The sequence below is a fragment of the Mauremys mutica genome, chromosome 3 (assembly GCF_020497125.1).
Source record: "Mauremys mutica isolate MM-2020 ecotype Southern chromosome 3, ASM2049712v1, whole genome shotgun sequence".
Classification (NCBI taxonomy): domain Eukaryota; kingdom Metazoa; phylum Chordata; order Testudines; family Geoemydidae; genus Mauremys; species Mauremys mutica.
In genome coordinates, this window is record NC_059074.1 from 102,228,341 (window position 1) to 102,237,158 (window position 8,818).

Consider the following 8,818-nt stretch of genomic DNA (forward strand, 5'->3'; position numbering starts at 1 on the left):
ATTGGCTTTCTCGTCGCTGCATTACACCGTCTCTATCTCCACCAGGAAGAGTTTGCCAGGAAATGGGAAATGCACAAGAACAAAAATCAAAACAAAACAACAAGTTAAAAGTGTCACGGGAAGCTTAAGGGTTTGCTTTGGGGAGTCAGGGGAAGACAAGAGAGCGCAGGCAATATAGCTGATTTACATTAGGGACTAGGTGGTGATCCGATTCGATAGCGCCGGGAAGACAGCTAGAAAAATCTAGGGCCAGAACTTTCAAATGTAGTGGTTTAAAATTAGGCACCTACATTCATATTTCTGGCCTGAGCCAGCAAGCACTTTTGCACCTGAGTAACTTTGTGCCTTCCAGTGCCTTTCATTGAAGCCACTGAGACCCCCGGGCTAAGTCAAGTTAGATGAAAAAGTTTTTGTAGGACCGGGTTCTGAGCGATCTAATGACCTGATTTTCATCTACAAGCCCATTGAAGTCAATGGGAGCTGCTGATGCTCCGCACCTGGGGAAAACAGACTACTTCTTTAGGAGCTTAAATATGGGGTTCAGTGCCAAACATTAGTTATCTACGGCTCAGTCCTAAACCCTTTAAGTCAACGGCAAAACTCCTCTTGACAGCAGACCTCTACATCTGATAATTTTGGCCAAGATAAATAAATTAGGTAGTAGCCAATAGAAGTTTTGCTCCAGTAAGGACTGCGAGATTGGGGCCCAGGTATAGCTTTCTGATTTTGTATCTCCAAACCCGGCGCACTTTCTTCTTTTTCCTAGTGATGTTTTGTTAACGTTTTTCTCTTTGCTTTAGATTCCATCACACTGTCCTTTCTTCCATTTCATTTCTGACGTCTCTCCTCCTCCTCCCCCGTGTAAGTCTGATCTACAATACTTTATTCAGGCAGAATCCCTCTTGAAGAAGGGGAGTAGGAGCTTGCCCTGTTTTACATAAACAGAGTCCGGACTCAAATAGGAAGGAGTGGTGGGGTCACAGACTCTGTATTATTAGATGAATGTTAATAATAGTTTAGGATAATAGCTTATTGCAAATTGGTTTCCTGATTTGTCCAATATATCAGTGTAGTGAGTTACTGATTATATTTCTCTTTTACTAACCTCTGATTTAATTTTACATTTAGATTCACAAATTATTTAGTCCCTCTGGTGAATCCAGATTACAAGAGAACTATGATCTAGTAAATTCATGTAACTAACAATAAACAGGTATACACATTATGGTCTCATAAATACAGCTAAAGAAAACAACTACCTATATATATAAACATGTTTGTGTAGGAAATATGTGTGTGTGAATTTGAAGTAACTGTTCTAATACTTTTTAATAATAGTGCTATTGAATTTCATTTTCTTCAGTTCTTTAACTTAACACTTGGTGAAATTAAAAACCCAGACACATATCCCTATCTGGGGCAAACTAACATAATCCCCTGGACTTCAGTGGAGCTATGCCACTTTAAAACAGCTGAAGATCTGATCCTGAATATTTTACTTATTATAGGGTAAATATAAGTTGGTCGATCCTGAATTTTTTGCACACCTAAAGATGATGGGAACCTTGCCTGAATAAAAATTGCAGGACCAGAGGCCTGCTCTTATTTCCACAGAATTAACTGGAGTTTTACCATTCCCTTCAGGAGGAACAGAATCAAGTCCCATGACCTTAAACTAGGTGTACTTTATAATCAAGGATCCCTTGAGAGTCACATTTTTATGTTACCTAATGAAACAGAAAAAATTGTTTTATTGATACTTAAAATCATGAATTGGGTCATTATTAACTACTGCTTGCTAAAGAATTGAAGCCAACTGCTGTTCTCTTTTCACACCTTGAAGTCAGTGGGAGTTTTGGATGTACAAAAATGCAGGATTGGACTCCAGATTTCCTACATAAATAGGTTCCATCTCTTCACCACTCCAGTTCTCAACAATGACTATATTCAGTCAACATTTTTCTGCTCCTTTTTTAATCTGGTGATATTAATTGTTCATTAGAGGCCAGGATTTTAAGGGATATTTGCCACTTTAAATGTATAGGAACAGGGTAGTGAAAAAGGAAATAGTCTAAAATGGAAATATGAGAAATGTAATTGCAATCATGTATAAAAGCCTTCATTGAAACCAATGTAGAGACAACAGTTTCATAATCACATAGTAAATACAAGGAGATAGATTCTGTCACCTTCACTCGCTTTCGGTAAAACCTTATTCTGCAAGTAGTCCCATTCAAGACTACGTGTGGAGTAATGTACTCCTCAAAATGAGTAAAGGTCAGTCTATTTTTCCTTCTACAGTCAGGTGCACTTGGTTGCTGTATAGAGCAACCCACAGATGTGTAATGAATATGGAGTTGCGTTTATTCCATGTAAACCCATTGGCTTGGAAGCATTGCCTTCTTTTGGGAATTGCACAGCAGCCATTGCCATACATCTCAGGAACAAAGTGGGATAATTTGAATCAATAAACATCACAGAAATTACGTATCTCACCCCCCACCCCAAATACTACTAGAGTATTGTATTTTTCTGCTATAAAAATATTTTTCCTCACCCTGCTACCTGATCTCCCTTTCATCATTCATATCCCTTATTGAGAACATACTTCTTCTGTGGAGCCTTTGTACAGCAATCTAGACTCAATAATCCAGATAGTTATTAAAACATACACAGCACTCTTATAAGACTCTACCCTCTACCTGTGCGCCACATGTGTGTGAACTTTGCTGTCTGTATCTGAATTAGACTGTGAATTGAGGATAGGGACTGTGTTTTTACAGCACTGATAATCAATAACACCAATGAGATCTAAGGACCAGGGTTTTTTTGAAAATAGGTATTATGAAGAATATGACAGCAATGGCACTGGTGAAGTCACAAGCATGTTTTCCTAGGCAATCAGTCACAAGTGTGAAGTCAAAAATATTCATGCTTCAACCAAATACAATGTTTTGCAGTGTCCGATCATAGTATATTGGTTTCACATCATCCTTTCCCACAGATGAAAAACCTGGTCTACACAGTTTTTGTACGGATTTAATTATGTCATTCAGGGGTGTGATTTTTCACAGAAATAGTTAAATCAGTGCAACCCCTCTATGGATGCAGTTATACTCAAATGAAGGTGACCATACATTTATAAGAGCAAGTTATATCTGCATAACTATGACCACACAAGGGTCACCACTTTAACTATATAGGTTTCACATTGATATAGTTAAAGCAGTCCAAAAACTGTTTGTGAACAAGCCTTTACTGTCAGAACAGTTTTGAAATTAAGCATTCTTGTGACTTATAGTTTTGCCCTGAAACTTGAACCTCTAAACTTACTAAATAAACATTAATATATGTGTACAAATAGGCACAGGCACCAAGTGAAGAATTTGAAGTGTCCCTGGTGAGAAAGACATTTGACAAATATTCCTCCTCATTCCTTAAAATATGTGAGGTAATTTTCACAGAGTGAAAAAGATAAGCAGATCTATATTCAAGTGCACTCTTTTGCATAAATCGTACCCAAGTCCATTTCTCAGCTATAAATATGGATTAACTGTTTACTAGAGTCATAGGCTCCTAGGCCAGAATGGACCATTGTGATAATCTAAGCTGACTTTCAGTATAACACACGCTATAGAACTTCCCCCCAAATTCCTAAGGCATATCTTTTAGAAACATCCTTTTGGGGTTGTTCAGCTCTTGCAATGTGGGTGAGGTAATATCTTTTATTGGACTAACAGAAGTTGTTCCAATAAAAAATATTACTTGGTTCACCTTGTCTTTCTAGTATCCTGGGGCCAACATGGTTACAACAACACTGCAAACAACAATGCCATTCCAGATAAGAGAAGCCAAGAAAGGGGAGAGGTAGCAAGTTAGCCCCCGAGTCTGTGTAGCTACCCAAGGAGGAGTCAAGAGTAGAGCTGAATGAACAGCCATAGAATGATCTCTCTTTCTCCCGCTACTGCTCAGTCCTTCAAAAGGGAGGGGGACGGACCATAAGCATCTAGATCACAAAAGGGTGGAGTCAGACCACCAAAGAGGAAGGGAACATAGCTGAGTGAGCCTAAGAGCTGCAGCTGCCTTTGTCTACTCTGGGAAGAACATCTGTGAAATTCTGGACTACAGCAGCAAAGAAGAGGAGGAGGAGAAAGAGACAATGAACGTTCCCAGGGATGAAGCACTCACACAGAGATAACTGTTTAACTGGACGGCAGCCCAGATCATTACAGCTACATACCTCTCACCCTTCAAACATATATGAGACAAAAGCCAGTGTATGACAAATGACCAGAATGACTGTGATACCCCTGGCTTTTGGGTTTGTGCCTATTGTGACATATTTAACCATCAGGGCAATATTTTTCTTCATGGAAACAATATAACAATAATATGCAGTGTCTTTTATACAAACAAGAGATTGCAGAATAACACCACCACCTACCACTTACATATAGTGCTTTTCATGTTTCTTCTATACTTAATGTTCTCCCAGAGGCAAGATAAAAAATTAGTTAATAATGCTTCTTGGGTGAAAATTAATATAGAAATAGAAAAACACAGTCAGCAACCAATCTACACTACAGAATCCCAACATTGTTAACACTGGTGGAACTGAACTGGTAATAGCAACTGAAACATTTGTACAATTTCCTCAGTGAGGACGAGGCTTTTGTATTTTCAAGGGAGCACAGCCATTGGGAATGGAGAGTATTTAGCACTTCTGTGCAAAGAAAATTCAGCACTTTGCAGGATCAGGCCCTGAAGAAACTGATGATAGAAATACAGAATCTGAAACTGAGTGAGTGATTCTGAAGAATATAGGAAGAAACTAGAAACAAACAGAAACATAATCATTTCCCCTTTTCTCCATTTTATCCCACACCACAATCCAGCCACTTTATCAGTAGAAAGCAGAAGTCAAATCTGTGACAATGTAGCGTGCTCAACATGTCACAAGAGTCATTCAACACCTCTTAAATTGACCCTGGCTAATATTCTGTTGCTCTTATAATTTTATTATTCATCTCTTTATTTCCTTGGTATTGCCAACAGAGTCTTTTTATGCTAAGGATACAATCTGTATGTTTGATTAAATCCCAGCTGCTGAAACTAGATATGGTTAAGCAGGAAAGATGGTACCATTCTGCCTGCTGTAAAGTTACTAAAGGAGAATCTTGTCAGTAGCTCTTTATCTTTTCCATTTTCTTTTTGGTATAGTGCGTCTCTACTTTTTTTTCATGCATTAGGTTGTAAAATAAAATCTGAAGAAATAACCTTTTGTTTGTTTGAATATAAATGGTTACTGTGGATCTATTTTCACTATTTACACCAGACATGTCATCATATGATTGAATACACCGAATGAGAGTTGTCATACTGCATATAAAGGCATATCTATCTCAGAAGCATATGAGTATGCTAAAGGCAAGGGCAGCAGATAAACCAGAGTGCTTACACTATTCAATCTGATAGCTAAACTCAGCGACCAGTGGGTTCCTTCCCTTACAAGCCTCTTCCCATGGCTGTGTCTTTCTCCCTAGTGGCTGCTGCCTTCTGAGAGCTCCTCAACAATCCATGAGATGCTCAGTATAAGCTCTCCCTTGATGATGATCTCTCCAATAAGATGTTGCTGCCTCCACTTTAAGATTTAGTGCAGGAGCTGATTGTCTCTAGATATCTACTATATTAAAACAGAGTGCACACTAGCTCTTTCAGTGTAGTCTGGGATACTTAGTTAACTAGCAAGTCCATTACAAAACAAACAATAACCGAAGGGGCCTAGGGCTCTTATAATTATTTTCATTATCATAGCACCTAGGGCCTAATTTGAGAACGGGGCCCTATTGTGCTAGGCACTGTACAAACATAGTAAGAGACTGCCCCACCTCCCAGAAGCTTACAATTTAATAGACAACACAAATGGTGGAAGGGGAAACAGAGGGAGAGAGAGTGAAGTGACTTGCTCAAAGTCACACAGCAGATCAATGACAGAGGCAGGAATAGAAAACAGGTCTCCCAAGTTGCAATTCAGGACACTATCCATGGGATCAAAAAGATAGCAATAGTTGGTCCATGCAATAGATCTTCAAAGGAAGGTGAGAGGGAGCATACAACCTGTAGAGAATTAAAGGGAGGCAGGAAAGAACTAGTTGTGTGTTGGAGGAAGAAGCAGCCACTGTCCAATTTAGAATGCTGTAGGGGAGTGCAAGTAATCCAAGATCTTGTAGAGAGGAAACAGGGGAAGATGATTCTGTGAGAGTATAGAGAAGAGTTTCGAGGTATCTGGATAAACATCTAAACTTTTTACCTAGTTTCTAATTGTGTGCAAACATTTGCTTACACAACTGCCAAATTTGCATGCAAACATCATTGAATTTGTAAGCACAATTGTCTGTTTGCACATGCAAATACAATAGTTGTATATGCACCTGCCTGTGCATACTTATGTGGACAATTAGAGGTCTTGTCTTGAAAATATAGCCCAGTATGAATGAGGAACAAATGATAACAGATAGTTAGAAGCTCAAAATAATGTGGGATTAATTTCTTTAGAATACAAAAATATATTTATAACATCAGGGTCATGACTAAGCATCTCTAGGGAAATAATACTAGGAGAAGTGAGGACCTGAAAAAGTAACAGTAGGTTTGTGGAAAATAAGTACATTTAGAGAGCCCATGTTTGTAACACCAGGCATTTAATAACATGCTAAAAAGCAAAAAGCTGGGCATTAAAGTTTAGCTAAACCGCAATTATATATTTTTTTCATAACATGACTGCCTACTCACAAATCGACCACAATCCTCCAGAGAAAAACCTCAGCATCCTTTGGGATAGTATATATAGCACCTCAGAGGATCTGCCAAGTTCCACAGAAGGCACCATAGGAATCTGTGCAATGGCTGAGAGATTTTTTGTAACATCTGAAGGTGACTGAGCAGACCACGGACAAGGAATGGAAAATCACATGACACACCCCAGAAAACTGCTAGGGATTCCCTGGGGTGTCACTCAACTACAGGATACAAGCAACTCCTCTAAACTTATAAGAATCCCTCCTTTTAAAGAGTTTCCTCAATTTACTGTGCGTCTTCCATGTACATTTCTTGCAGTGTTGTTGTAGCCATGTTGTTCCAGGATATTAAAGAGACAAGGTTGGTGAGGTACTATTTTTATTGGACCAACTTCTGTTGGTGAGACAGATATGCTTTCGAGCGGGTGTGGGAAAGGTACTCTGAGTCTCTCATCAATGGCAGTTCATCCAATAACAAATATCTCCCTCACTTTATATAAGTTTCTGTCCATTTCATGAGCCACAAGGGGGCAGTCCTGTTGCACATAAGCATTAGACAAAGACAGGGCAGAAGATGTAATGTTCCCAATGCTGCAAAAATTGCTATAAGCAGTGCTATTCTTAATATTCTCCCAGAGGCTAGAGAAAATATTTGACGTGGGGAAATCTGAGAAAATTGCACCTGATCAATTCCTATTTTGGGGGTGAAAATTAATGTGGATGTAGAACAAGTTGTCCTAATGTTGAGAGACAGTTTTAAAATAATTTTAAAACAGTTTCACTTGTCCTATACACAATCAGTACTATTCCACTGTAATTTCTTACATAAAAATTACTACTTTATAAAACTAAAGTTTCAGAAAACCTTAACTAAGAGCAATACATTGCACTGTGTAGTACCTTTCAGACAAGGGTTCTCAAAATGCTTTACAAAATTAAGGTTGTTGACTCCACTATGAAGTAGTATCATATCCATATTACAAGGAGGTAATCTGAGGTACAGAGAGGTTAAGTGACTTTCTCCAGGGTCACATTTCAAGTCCATTTCAGAACTGTGAACAAAATCCAGGAGTCTTGACTGCCAAGTTTTCTAACCACTACACCATAATCATAAGTAGCCCCCTGCCAACAGACATTATTGGAATACACCTATTAATCTAGTTTTTCTGCTATTACGTGTTCTTAAGTTACATTTTAAAGAGCAATGTATGTGACTGAAAGTATGTTTTGGGAGATTGAATATAGTGCAATCACGCTCTTTATGTGCATAGCCACAGGCCATATCTTTCACAATAGTGAAGCCTGTCAGGCTGTAAGCAGTAACATTTTCTGCTAGCTGCAGTCACATGTAAACCTCTTAGAAGTTCCACTTTCCAGATGCTTTTCTTGACCAGACAAATTTAAAACCAAACAAAACAAAATAAAATCCAGGCTCCTCTCTCTCTCTCATGTCACCGTGGTGTAAATTTAGACCTGATCTGGAAGTTAGAGAGACAGGGTGGGTGAGGTAATATCTTTTATTGGGCCAACTTCTGCTGGTGAGAGACCAGCTTTTGAGCTTGACCTGATGAAGGGCGCTGAGTTGCTCAAAAGCTGGTCTCTCTCACCAGCAGAAGCTGGTCTAATAAAAGACATTCCCTCATCCACCTTGTGTCTCTAATATCTTGGGACCAACACCACATCTCCAACCACACAACACACACATTTGGAAATGACACTGAAGTTAAAAGGGCAGCGGCAAACTCGTTGGATAAAACCACTTTGCAAAACACCTGGAACAACCAAAGGCAGCAGGGGGCCAGGCTGGGACAGATGCTGCCCGCCCGCCCGATTATAACCCGGCTGGGGGGAGCAAACAGCTGCAGCCCAAGTGACTTGCGCCGCCCAAGCATTGCTCTCGCGCGCTGCTGGGCAGGGAACGGAGCCTGGGCGCTCGCACGCGCCGCCACTAGCAGCCCAGGCGCAGCTCCGGCTGCAGAAGAGGGTAAAAAGGCTCGAGCCCGCCCTGCCCTGAACAGGAC